Consider the following 14,436-nt stretch of genomic DNA (forward strand, 5'->3'; position numbering starts at 1 on the left):
AACTCCTGGGCTCAAAAAATCCCCTGGCCTTGGCCTCCCAAAGTGCTGGGATTACAGGCCACCACACCCGACCTTTTTTCTTCTTAAGTGTTTTAATCCATTGTAGAGTGGAGACTCTGGAATTAGACTCTTGAGTTTGAATCTAAGCTTTATGACATGGAAAAAGTTAACTTACTGCTCTAGACTTAATTGTCTCCAACAGTGAAATGGGGATAATGATACTGCCATCCCATGGAGTTATCAGGAGGGTGAAATGAGATAATCTAAACAAAGCACTTAGACATAGACCCTGGCAAATAGCAAATACTCAATAGAAGCCTGTATTTATACTTAATTAAATTCATTATGGGCATTTAAAATGAAAGCTTATTTTAGATTATTTATTTACATTGTACAGCAGGCTACTAGGACATGTGACTATGGACTTGTTGAAGATGTGGTAGCTGCTTCTTGGTTGCCAACAGGAAAGGCTCAGGGACTCAGCGTGACTCTATAGTGGGTAACTGGCCTGCAGCAGAGGGAAGCACATAAAGGGAGAAATCGAGGCACTCTCATTTGACCAAGTACCTGACCTGAGCCTGCTCTTACTATACTATTATGCAGGTTAATTACTGTGGGCAATTGGTAAACCACATAAGGATTATGTTTCTGAAAAGAATCTCAAGTGGTCATGAGCTTTAGTCCTTCACTGTCATCTACTGATACTTCGACGGCTCCATCTTTTGGTTCCCACTGATTCTGAGCATGCTCCATAGTTCCAGCTCCTCCTCTTCTCATCTGGGAGGACCCATGCCATACCCTACCTTCCACCCCTCAGTCCTGCGTTTCCCCTGCCTTTGTCCTCCTCCACATTCAGAAGGATTCAAAAACTTCTGTTTGTATATGTCAACATATTTCAAAATCTTTATTTTTTTTTTTTGAGACAGTCTCACTCTGTTGCCCAGGCTAGCATGCAGTGGCGAAATCTCAGCTCACTGCAGCCTCTGCCTCCCAGGCTCAAGCGTTCCCTCCGCCTCAGCCTCCCAAGTAGCTGGGAACACAGGTGCGAGCCACCATGCCCAACTATTTTTGTATTTTTTTTATAGGCAGGGTTTCACCATGTTGCCCAGGCTGGTCTCGAACTCCTGGGCTCCAGCGATCTGCCCGCCTTGACCTCCCAAAGTGTTGGGATTATAGGCATTTGCCACTGTGCTCAGCCAATATCAATCTTTTAAATATATATATCAGCCAGGAGCTGTGGTTCATGCCTGTAATCTCAGCACTTTGGGAGGCCGAGGTGGGCAGATCACTTGAGGTTAGGAGTTCAAGACCATCCTGACCAACATGGTGAAACCCTGTCTCTACTAAAAATACAAAAATTAGCTGGGTGTGGTGGCACACACCTGTAGTCCCAGCTACTTAGGAGGCTGAGGCAGGAGAATCACTTGGACCTAGGAGGTGGAGGTTGCAGTGAGCCAAGATCATGCCACTGCACTCCTGCCTGGGCAACAGACTGAATGAGACTCCATCTCAAAGATTATATATATACATATATGTAATATATACACATATGTATTTATATATATAATATATATCAATTTTTTAAACCATATACCTTTGACTTACTAATTTCACTAAGAATCCTAAGGAAACAAAAATTACTTATGATTAAGGATGTTCAGTTTATTTGTTTTGGTATCAAAGATATCAAAGGGGTGTATGTGTGTGTATTTGAAATAATATCAGACTTACAGAAAAGTTAAAGTTACAAGATTACTACAAAGAATTCTCACATACCCTTCACCAAGATTCCCCAAATCTTTTCTCTCCCTTTGTCTCTCTCTCTCTCTCTCTCATACACAAACACACAGACACACAGACACACACACTTTTCAGAGTAAATTACAGACCAGATGCTGATGCTACTGACTCCTAATTACCTCAATGTGTATTTGTAAAAGCAGGGGCATTCTTCTACATAACCACAGTACAGTAATCAAAATTAAGAAATCAGCATTATTAAAATGCTATAACTAATCTGCAGACCTTACTCAGATTTAGTCAGTTCTCCCAGTAATGTCCCTGAGAGCACAAGAGAAAACAAATTATTTGGTTTGGGTTTTGGTGTTTTAGTGTTTTTTCTTTAGAGATGGGATCTTGCTATGTTACCCAGGCTAGACTCCCTTTTTTTTTTTTTTTTGAGACAGAATCTCACTCTACCAGGCTGGAGTGCAGTGACGCAATCTCAGCTCACTGCAAGCTCCACCTCCCGGGTTCACGTCATTCTTCTGCCTCAGCCTCCCGAGTAGCTGGGACTACAGGCGCCCGCCACCACGCCTGGCTAATTTTTCGTATTTTTAGTAGAGACAGGGTTTCACCGTGTTAGCCAGGATGGTCTCGATCTCCTGACCTCATGATCCGCCCACCTCGGCCTCCCAAAGTGCTGGGATTACAGGAGTGAGCCACTGCGCCTGGCCCAAGCTAGACTCTAGAACTCAAGCAATCTTCCCGCCTCAGCCTCCTGAGTAACTGGAACTACAGGCTTGCCCCTGCATGCAGCTTTGTTTTGTTTTGTTTTTGTTTGTTTGTTTTCGAGACAGAGTCTCATTCTGTCGCCCAGGCTAGAGTGCAGTGGTACCATCTTGGCTCATTGCAACCACCACCTCCTGGGTTCAAGCAATTCTCCTGCCTCAGCCTCCCGAGTAACTGGGATTACAGCTGCCTGCCACCCAACCCTGCTAATTTTTGTATTTTTAGTATAGACAGGGTTTCTCCATGTTGGCCAGGCTGGTCTCAAACTCCTGACCTCAGGTGATCTGCCCGCCTCAGCTTCCCAATTTGTTTTGGTTTTTATGGTCCAGGATCCACCCAGAATCGCTATCTCATTTCACTGTCAGATTTTAAAATCTGCAACAGTTCCTCAGTCGTTCTTTGTCTTTCAGGCTATTAATATTTTTGAAGAGTGCAAACCAAATATTATTATTATTATTGTTATTATTATTATTTTGAGACAGAGTTTTGCTCTTGTTGCCCAGGCTGGAGTGCAATGGTGCGATCTCAGCTCATCACAACCTCTGCCTTGCAGGTTCAAGCGATTCTCCTGCCGCAGCCTCCCAAGTAGCTGGGATTACAGGCGTGCGCCACCAGGCCTGGCTAATTTTGTATTTTTAGTAGAGACGTGGTTTCTCCATGTTGGCCAGGCTGGTCTCGAACTCCCATCCTCAGGTGATCTGCCTGACTCGGCCTCCTGGAGTGCTGGGATTATAGGCATGACCCACCGCGCCCAGCCAAACCAATTATTTTCTATAATGTCTCTCACTTTGGGTTTCTCTGATGCTTCCTCATGATTAGATTCAGTACATTTTTAACAAGATTGCCACAGAAGTGAAGTGTCCTCAGTGCTCAGGATGTGGATTTGTCCCATTACTGGTGATTTCACCTTGAACACTTGCTTAACATGGTGTCTTTCAGGTTTCTCCACTGTTTTTCCTTTTGTCCTTAATTAGAATCTTCCAGAAGATAATTTGAAACTCTGTAGGCATCCAGTTTCTCATCAAACTTTCACATGATAATTTAAGTTTCCATTGATGATTCCTGATTGAATCAGTTACTACAGAGCTATTACTATCATGGCCTCCAAATAGACTTTCTGATTCCTTCATTTGTTCTATACTTACTGTTGGCATTCTAATTTAAGGAACAGCTTTTCCTTTTCTTCCCTTTCCTTTTTCTTTATGTGTGAATTCTTAGATTATTATTATAATTAGTGGGTTATAAACTGTTATAATAATGTATTTTAATGCTCAAGTCTACCCACAGTTGGCAAGTGGGTGCCCCTCCAAATTGGCTGCTCATCCTTCTGACATGTTTCCATCATTTTTTGAGCACTTCCTTCAATTTCTGGCAAAACAAATGTTCTGTGTTTATCTTTTAATTTCCCTGCTCCTGCCCTAGCATCAACTATTTTTTTAAGAAGGTTTGTTCCTTCTAGTGGAGAACAATATTTAGAAACCAAGATCTGAGCATTGTGTGTGTTCATTGCTACTAAGGTCATTTCAGTTGGGAAATATGTATGTTTATACACCCAACACCTATAGCTATTTACATTTCTGTGAATCTATATTAAAAGCTATGGGTTCATACTGATAGTTCCAATTCTTTTTTTTTTTTTTTTTTTTTTTGAGATGGAGTCTCGCTCTGCCACCCAGGCTGGAGTGCAGTGGCCGGATCTCAGCTCACTGCAAGCTCCGCCTCCCGGGTTCACGCCATTCTCCTGCCTCAGCCTCCCGAGTAGCTGGGACTACAGGCGCCTGCCACCTCGCCCGGCTAGTTTTTTGTATTTTTTTTTTTTTTTTTTTTTTTTGAGACGGAGTCTCGCTGTGCTCCCAGGCTGGAATGCAGTGGCGTGATCTCGGCTCACTGCAAGCTCCGCCTCCCAGGTTCACGCCATTCTCCCGCCTCAGCCTCCCAAGTAGCTGAGACTACAGGTGCCCGCCACCACGCCCGGCTAGTTTTTTGTATTTTTAGTAGAGACGGGGTTTCACCGTGTTAGCCAGGATAGTCTCGATCTCCTGACCTCGTGATCCACCCGCCTCGGCCTCCCAAAGTGCTGGGATTACAGGCTTGAGCCACCGCGCCCGGCCGTATTTTTTTTTTAGTAGAGACGGGGTTTCACCGTGTTAGCCAGGATGGTCTCGATCTCCTGACCTTGTGATCCGCCCGTCTCGGCCTCCCAAAGTGCTGGGATTACAGGCTTGAGCCACCGTGCCCGGCCAATAGTTCCAATTCTAATCCATGACTACAGAATTCATCCAAGTTTCTTTTCCATGTTTGTAACTCCCTTTCCCCTGACCCCTTTTTTTTTTTTTGGAGTCAAAGTCTTACTCTATCGCCCAGGTTGGAGTGCAATGGCGCAATCTTTGCTCACTGCAACCTCCGCCTCCCGGGTTCAAGTGATTCTCCTGCCTCAGCCTCCCAGGCAGCTGGAATTACAGGCATGCGCCACCACAACTGGCTAATTTTTATATTTTTAGTAGTGACAGGGTTTTACCATGTTGACAAGGCTGGTCTCAAACTCCTGACCTCTGGTGATCCACCCGCCTCAACCTCCCAAAGTGCTGGGATTACAGGCGTGAGCCACTACACCTGGCCTGTAACTCCTTTTTCTAACAGTGAGAAAGCCAGCCCCACCATGTTTACTTATTTGTTCAATCCTAGAATATACAGAAAATAGTCTTAGAATTGCTAATCCATGTTTTTCACCATTGTAAAAAAAAAAAAAAAAAAAAAAACCTATTAATTACACTTCACTATTGATTTACAGTTCTGTCTTTAGCCTAAGTGTTTACAGTCAACATACTGTGTTCAAAAGTTACTTGGGGCTGGTTGCAGTGGCTCATGCCTGTAATCCCAGCACTTCCCAGCAAGCGAGGGGGGCAGATTGCATGAGCTCAGGAGCTCCAGACCAGCCTGGGTAACATGGGGAAACACTGTCTCTACAAAAAATACAAAAATTAGGTGGGCGTGGTAGTGTGCGCCTGTAGTCCCAGCTACTTGGGAGGCTGAGGTGGACCATCTGAGACCGGGAAGGTCAAGGCTGCAGTGAGGGTGATTGCACCACTGCACTATAGCCTGGGTGACAGAGCGAGACCCCGTCTCAGAAAACAAACAAACAAACATAAAGAAACAAAAAACGTGCAATTAATTAGTAAGAATGTAAAACAGTTCCAAAGTAGTTTAGAGTGAAAAGCAAGTCTTTCCCCAACCTGCAGTTTCCTTCCAAAAGGCTCACTGTTTGTAGGTTCTTTGTATTCCCCCAGAGCTATCCTCTACATAGACAAGCACACACAGTGCATACACATACTTATCTGCAACACGCCATAGACATTTTCACTTAATGATAGAACTTGAGGATCATTTTATATTTGTATGTATTGATCAGCTTTATGTTTATTATAATTAATTAAGCAATCATCCATAGCATGGTCATTTCCTTTTCTTCTTTACTATATAATAAATAATGCTTCAAAGGCAGGGGGAGAAAAACACCTCTTTCTCTCTGACTCCCAAAAGTTTCAGTTATTCAAAGGTAAAAAGAAGCCTACACTAGCAGCTTCAAAGCAGCTGACTTTTTATGCCAAAAAGCATTGGGAACTAGGTCAGTTGCACTATTTCAAGTGTTCAAGTGTGTTTCTGCTTATAAGTTTTCAGGAACAAGTGAAACCCCAGGTTTATTAAAATTAAGGAACATAGCCTTGGGTACAGAATTAGTTGAAATAGTAGTATTTAGGTCAGCTACCATTTAAATTCCCGGGACACCCAGAAACACAGAAATTCTTTTCTTTCTGTGTTTCTGTGTAGTTTCTTTTTTTTTTTTTTTTTGAGATGGAGTCTCGCTCTGTTGCCCAGGCTGGAGTGCAGTGCTGCAATCTCGGCTCACTGCAACCTCCGCCTCCCAGGTTCAAGCAGTTCTCTTGCCTCAGGCTCCTGAGTAGCTGAGCTTACAGGCGCACACCACCACACCCAGCTAATTTTTGTATTTTTAGTAGAGACAGGGTTTCACCATGTTGGTCAGGCTGGTCTCGAACTCCTGACCTAGTGATCCACCCACCTCGGCCTCCCAGAGTGCTGGGATTACAGGCATGAGACACTGTGCCCGGTCCTCTGTGTAGTTTCTATGTAATATTTCTTTTCTTTTTCTCTTTTTTTTTTTTTTTTTTTTTTTTGAGATGGAGTCTAGCTCTGTCACCCAGGCTAGAGTGCAGTGACACTATCTCGCCTCACTGCAGCCTCCGCCTCCTGGGTTCAAGCAATTCTCCTGCCTCAGCCTCACAAGTAGCTGGGACTACAGGTGTGTGCCACCATGCCTGGCTAATTTTTTTGTATTTTTAGTAGAGACAGAGTTTCACCATGTTGGCCAGGCTGATCTCAAACTCCTGACCTCAGGTGATCTGCCCACCTCAGCCTTCCAAAGTGCTAGGGTTACAGGTGTAAGCCACCACACCCAGTTTTTCTGTGTCATATTTCTATATAAATTACTTTATAGAATGTTGTAACAAACAAATATAATTACCAAAGGCTTTTGGTGTTTGTATGTTTGTGGAAATGTAATTCAGTGGGTTTTGATACTATAAATGGTTAATGTTAGAGATAACTATGTTTTTAAATATAAACATAAATATAATATTGTTTTTAATATAGATAATACATTAACTTGGTTCCAAAAATCAAATGGGGCCGGGCATGGTGGCTCACGTCTGTAATCCCAGCACTTTGGGAGGCCAAAGCAGGTAGATCACCTGAGGTCAGGACTTCAAGACCAGCCTGACCAACAAGGTGAAACCCTCTCTCTACTAAATATCCAAAAATTAGCCGGATGTGGTGGCAGGCACCTGTAGTCCAACTACTCTGGAGGCTGAGACAGGAGAATTGCTTGAACCTGGGAAGTGGAGGTTGCAGTGAGCCGAGACTAAACCGCTGCAATCCAGCCTGGGTGACAGAGCAAGACTCCATCTCAAAACAGAAAGAAAACTCAAATGGTACAGAAAGATGTATACTACAATGAAGAGTTTCCCTCCTAGTCTCGTTCCCCAGCCACCGACTTGCCATTAGGCAACCAGTGAAACCAGCTTTTATGGTGTGAGCTTAAGTTCCTTGCTCACTTTGTATTGGGAAAACTTTCAAACCCATGGACAAGTTGGAAGAGTACAGTGAATACATTCACGTGGTATCACCAGTCATTTCTGTTTTGCAGTATTTGCTTTATTGGTGCTAAATGTCTGTAGTCGCTCTCTATGTGTATGTACACACACACATTTATACTTTATTTATATACTTTTTTCTCTTAACCATTTGAAAGTACTCTGCAAACGTCACAACTTTTTAATCCCTAAATACTTCAGCAGATGTCTCCTAGGAACAAGGACCTTTTAATACAATTATATCAAATTTCTTCCATTTGGCCCAGTAACACCCTTTACAAAAACAGTTTTTCACTTTAGAATCCAGAGAGCACTGATTTCATGTAGTTATCACATCTCTTTAGTCTGTAACAGTCCTGATCAGTTGTCTTTTTTTTTTTTTTTTTTTTTGAGACGGAGTCTTGCTCTGTCACCCAAGCTGGAGTGCAGTGGCGCGATCTCGGCTCACTGCAAGCTCCGCCTCTCGGGTTCACGCCATTCTCTTGCCTCAGTCTCCCAAGTAGCTGGGACTACAGGCGCCCGCCACCATGCCCGGCTAATTTTTTGTATTTTTAATAGAGACAGGGTTTCACCGTGTTAGCCAGGATGGTCTCCTGACCTCGTGATCCGCCCGCCTTGGCCTCCCAAAGTGCTGGGATTACAGGCGTGAGCCACCGTGCGGCCCCTGTTCAGTTATCTTCTAGAGTGGCCTTGTCTGACTGGACTTGTCAGACTGGAATTACGTTTTCTCATGACTCGACTTCATCAGGCTAAATGGTTTAGGCAAGACACATGTTGGTTTGTCGCATTCGTGGTGATGCTGAGTGTGGGCACTTGGTTAAGTGGCTTCTCCCAGATTTCTCCACAAGGGTCTCAAAGGTGTCTTGTTCCCTTCCTAAGAGGAAATGATCTCCAGGATAGTGCTTTGAGACCATGTGACTATTCTGTTTCTCAGCCTCTCACCCTTTGATGCCCCTCACCTGAATATTATATTGATAGTCACAAAATGATGATTTTATAATTGTAGTATCCTATCTATATTTATTGCCTGGGATTTTTCCAGAAAGAAGAGCTTTTTTGGCCAGGCACAGTGGCTCACATCTGTAATCCCTGCACTTTGGGAGGCAGAGGCAGGCAGATCACTTGAGGTCAGGAGTTTGAGACCTGCCAGGCCAACATGGCGAAACCCCATCTCTACTAAAAATACAAAAATTATCTGGGTGTGGTGGCACATACCTATAATCCCAGCTACTTGGGAGGCTGAGGCAAGAGAATCACTTGAACCTGGGAGGCAGAGGTTGCAGTGAGCTGAGATTGCGCCACTGCACTCCAGCCTGGGTGACAGAGCGAGACTGTGTCTCAAAAAAATAAATAAATAACGGATTACCTGAGGTCAGGAGTTCAAGACCAGCCTGGTCAACATGGCAAAACCCCGTCTCTACTAAAACTACAAAAATTAGCCAGATGTGGTGGTATGTGCCTGTAGTCCCAGCTGCTCGGGAGGCTGAGGCAGGAGAATCACTTGAACTTAGGAGGCGGAGGTTACAGTGAGCCGAGATCGTGCCACTATACTCCAGCACTCCAGCCTGGGCAACAGAGTAAGACCCTGTCTCAAAAAAAAAAGAGCTTTTTCTTCCTCTCCTTCCCATTTTTTTTTGAGTAGCACTGTGAACTCATAGGGATCATTACCGTTGTTGTTAGAATTTTTAAAATTATTGGCCGGGCGCGGTGGCTCAAGCCTGTAATCCCAGCACTTTGGGAGGCCGAGACGGGCGGATCACGAGGTCAGGAGATCGAGACCATCCTGGCGAACACGGTGAAACCCCGTCTCTACTAAAAAATACAAAAAAACTAGCCGGCCGAGGTGGCGGGTGCCTGTGGTCCCAGCTACTCGGGAGGCTGAGGCAGGAGAATGGCGTGAACCCGGGAGGCGGAGCTTGCAGTGAGCTGAGATCCGGCCACTGTACTCCAGCCTGGGCGACAGAGCCAGACTCCATCTCAAAAAAAAAAAAAAAAAAAAGAATTTTTAAAATTATTATTATTATTTTAAAAAATAGAGTCAGGGTCTTGCTATGTTACCCAGGCTGGCTCTAACTCCTGGGGTCAAGCGATCTTCCCACCTCAGCCTCCTAAAGTGCTGGGATTATAGATGTGACCTACCAGGCCTGGCCCAGGATTTTTTATGTGTGTTTTTTAGAACTTTTTATTATGAGGAATTTTAAACACAAAGTAGACAAAGCACTGTCACAAGCCCCCATGCTCCCTCAGCTTGAGTATTTACCACTCATGGCTGCTCTTGTTTCATCCACACCCCCACTGCCTTTGCGCCTGCCTGGTATGATTTTGAAGCTCACCCATCATATCAGTTCATCTGTCATATTTTAGCACTTATCTCTAAGAGATCATGTATTCTTTCTGTATTTAGTGTATTCTTTCTGTATTTAATATATTGTAATTTATTGCATTCCTCATTCTTTTTGATGCTTTAATTATCCCAAATTTGATCAATAGAAGCCTGTTTGAGCTGGCTTCTATACTTTTGACATGTTTTCACCTCCTCTGAACACTTCCTTGCTTTGTGTCACAAGACACTGTAGGACTGCCTTAGATTACCTTGCCTCAAACCTGGAATCCGCCATTCTCGAAGGAGCCTGTGAACTAAGTCTCTTTGTGCAGAGAGTAATTTACAGGATTTACACTTTCTTGTAAATGGATTAAAATTCAAAAGTCAATTACTAAGGAGACAATTTAAAATAATCTATCAAACAAAAGTAAACAAATTAGTATAGGTCCAAATCTCTCCATCATTTATTTATTAGAGATGGGGTCTTGCTTTGTTGTCCAAGATGAACTCCTGGGCTCAAGTGATCCTTCCACCTCAGCCTTCCAAATAGGTGGGATTACAGGCACGAGCCACAACAGTCAGACAAATCTCTTTATTTTTGTTTTGTTTTTGTTTTTTGAGATGGAGTCTTGCTTTGGCGCCCAGGCTGGCATGCAGTGGTGCAATCTCAGTTTACTCCAACCTCCACCTCCCAGTTCAAGTGATTCTCCTGCCTCAGCACCCCCTAGTAGCTGGGATTTCAGGCACCCACCACCATGTCTGGCTAATTTTTGTATTTTTAGTAGAGATCGCACCTAGCCCCAAATCTCTTTGGATCACTAAAGGATTTCGTAGGTTCAAAATTTATTAAGAGCAGGCAGGGCACAGTGGCTCATACCTGTAATCCCAGCACTTTGGGAGGCCGAGGCAGGCGGATCACTTGAGGTCAGGAGTTCAAGACCAGCCTGGCTAGCATGGTGAAACCTCATCTCTACTAAAAATACAAAAATTAGCCAGGTATGGTGGGGCATGCCTGTATAATACCAGCTACTCGGGAGGCTGAGGCACAAGATAGCTTGAACCCAGGAGGCAGAAGTTGCAGTGGGCCGAGATTGCACCAGTGTACTCCAGCCTAGGGGAAAGAGCAAGACTCCATCTTTAAAAAAAAAAAAAAAAAAAAAAAATTGAGAGCAGCTGAGCCCTTATCACCTATAGTAGCTACCATGCTTTGGATGTGAGAGTGCCTGAATGATCATTCTGAATTTTTTTTTTTTTTTTTTTTGAGACGGAGTCTCACTTTGTCGCTAGGCTGGAGTGTAGTGGCACTATCTTGGCTCACTGCAACCTCTGCCTCCTGGGTTCAAGCAATTCTCCTGCCTCAGCCTCCTGAGTAGCTGGGACCACAGGCTAATTTTTGTATTTTTTAGTAGCGACGGGGTTTCACCATATTGGCCAGGCTGGTCTTGAACTCCTGACCTTGTGATCCTCCCATCTCACCCTCCCAAAATGCTGGGATTACAGGCGTGAGCCACGCCACCCTGCCAATCACTCTGAATTTTTACTGAAGTTTCTAGTCCCGCTCTGCCCCTCCCTACTTCCCTATCCCCCCTGTAGCTCAGCCTGCCTACCTTATGTGGAACCATTGTATTTTCAGACATCTGGACTTAAAACTAGATGTTCTTGTTTTCTTCTTCCGTTAATGAATTACCAAATCCAATAAATTATTTGAAAATGTGTCCTATCCATTCTCTCTAATAACAATGAAAATACTAATCATATTATTAACAACAACAAGGACAGTGCTGGGGCTCCACACACTATTTCTAATTATGTTGGAGCTACATGTAGCATTATTGTTCCCACGTTACAGCAGAGAAGATGGGGGTTCAGACCTTGGACAAATTGCTCATAAAGGCGAACTTTACCTGTTAGTTATCTATACCACACTGCTTCCCATTTTTCTCCTTTTCTACATCCATACCTTAAGGCAGACTTTAAGAGAGACTAGAATATGACAGAAAAACAGGAGGTGAATCAGCAGTCCCAGCTCAGTCATAGGTCCCACCCTGCCAGCAAGTGGTTTCTGAGCTAAGCTTGTATCTTAAACTATCTGAGCCCTAGTTTTGTCTTTTCTAAAATGAGGAACTCTAGCTGTGCAATAGAATTACCTGGGGAGCTTTTTAAAACTATGGATGCCTGAGCCTCACCCACATAAATTCTGACTTAAATAGTCTAGAGAAAGGGCTTTAGGCATCAGCATTTTTCAAAAGCTCCCCAGGTGATTTTAAAGTGCAGCCAGGATAGTGAAGCACTATGCTACCTGATTTCCAAAGCCCATTGCAACCCTAACGCCTCCTAATTAGACAGCTGCAACAATTGTCTAGGTGATCAATCTGCCTTCGTCTTCTTCCTAAAGAAGGCAGATTTCCGGCCGGGCGCGGTGGCTCAAGCCTGTAATGCCAGCACTTTGGGAGGCCGAGACGGGCGGATCACGAGGTCAGGAGATCGAGACCATCCTGGCTAACACGGTGAAACCCCGTCCCGTCTCTACTAAAAAGTACAAAAAACTAGCCGGGCGAGGTGGCGAGCGCCTGTAGTCCCAGCTACTCGGGAGGCTGAGCCAGGAGAATGGCGTAAACCCGGGAGGCGGAGCTTGCAGTGAGCAGAGATCCGGCCACTGCACTCCAGCCTGGGTGACAGAGCGAGACTCCGTCTCAAAAAAAAAAAGAAGGCAGATTTCCGCATTAATTCTCCTGAAATATTTGAACCAAATCATCAGGGAGCTTCTCATTCCCACTGGAGAAAGCACAAATCTCCGACCTGGCAGTCAAGGTTCTCTAGTTAGAAACCCTCAACTTCCACCAGGCTGGTCCCTGTTTTTCCCATGAATAGGCCAGACTCATTGTGTGTTCAGGCCTTTATTGATGGGTATACATTGAATGTCCTTTCCTTCCCTGTTTAAATTCTTCCCCTCCTTCAGGGCCCCACCCAAAGCCCCTAGAAAAAATGAAGGTTTTTGAGTCCCTTCACTGATCTCTTCCTGCCTATTATACTTTTTATTTGTACACCCCACTAGGTACATAACCACTTACTTTGTTAAATGTTTTCTTCATTGATTCATTCACCCAACAGTATTTGAGTACCTACCACATGCCAGCCCCAGATATATAACAGTGTATCCCAGACAGATAGTTAGGCCAACAGTCACAACACAGTTACGTTTTTGGTTTTGGTTTTGTTTTTTTTAGTGGAGTCTCACTCTGTCACACAGGCTGGAGTGCAGTGGCGCAGTCTCGGCTCACTGCAAGCTCCGCCTCTCAGGTTCACGCCATGCTCCTGCCTCAGCCTCCGGAATAGCTGGGACTACAGGCGCCCGCCACCACGACCGGCTAATTTTTTGTATTTTTAGTAGAGATGGGGTTTCACCGTGTGAGCCAGGCTGGTCTTGAATTCCTCACCTTGTGATCTGCCCGCCTCAGCCTCCCGAAGTGCTGGGATTACAGACGTGCAACACAATATTTTAAGTATGCTGCTAGGAGTAGTCCAGAGTGTGGACTCCGAAAAGGAGCCTCTAACCCAGTTGGGGTGGTCAGGGAAGGTTTCCTTGAGGTGGTGTTCTCTGAGAGTTACCCAGGCAGAGAGGATCTGGGTGAAGAATGGTCCGTGAAATAGAAACAGCAAGTGCAGAGCCTAGAGAGAAAAGAGACCATGGTGCTGTGGGGAAAGGAAAACACGTTCAGGTGAGGCAACTAAGGTGTTTGGTAGGAAAGGTGAGCACAAACCATGCAGGTCTTGGATGCCATGTTAAGAGCCAGTGTTGTAATCTAAGCATGAAGTAGACCTACACTAGCAGTGTAGGAAAGATGGCGAGAGATGAATGGATCTGAGACAACTAGGTTAGATAGAACTTGTGATTGGTTGGGCAGAGTGGAAGAATAAGGATGACTTACAGATTTCTGACAATGACACACAGGTTCACTGAGTTGGAGAAATGGGGAGAGATTTGGATTTGAAGGGAAGTTACTGAGTTTAGTTTAGGGTATGTTTGTCTAGTGTGAGGTACCTGTAGGACAACCAAATTATATGATACACGGCTGTATATACTGAAGCTTAACACTGAAATATGAGCTGAAATGGGATTGGGATTGATCAGCATATAAATTTCTTTTTCTTTTTCTTTTTCTTTTTTTTTTTTGAGACTAAGTCTCAGGCCGGGCGCGGTGGCTCAAGCCTGTAATCCCAGCACTTTGGGAGGCCGAGACGGGCGGATCACGAGGTCAGGAGATCGAGACCATCCTGGCTAACACGGTGAAACCCCCTCTCTACTAAAAAAAATACAAAAAACTAGCCGGGCGATGTGGCGGGCGCCTGTAGTCCCAGCTACTTGGGAGGCTGAGGCAGGAGAATGGCTTGAACCCGGGAGGCGGAGCTTGCAGTGAGCTGAGATCCGGCCAC

At 44.6% G+C, this 14,436-nt stretch overlaps 1 protein-coding gene across 4 annotated transcripts in view; it reads left to right on the forward strand.

The window, feature by feature from the left end:
• BICRAL (BRD4 interacting chromatin remodeling complex associated protein like) overlaps positions 1-14,436 on the forward strand; it is a 129,719-nt gene that overhangs the window by 89,775 nt on the left and 25,508 nt on the right. The window lies entirely within an intron of this gene.

This window comes from Theropithecus gelada, chromosome 4 (genome assembly GCF_003255815.1).
Source record: "Theropithecus gelada isolate Dixy chromosome 4, Tgel_1.0, whole genome shotgun sequence".
NCBI classification, from domain to species: Eukaryota; Metazoa; Chordata; class Mammalia; order Primates; family Cercopithecidae; genus Theropithecus; species Theropithecus gelada.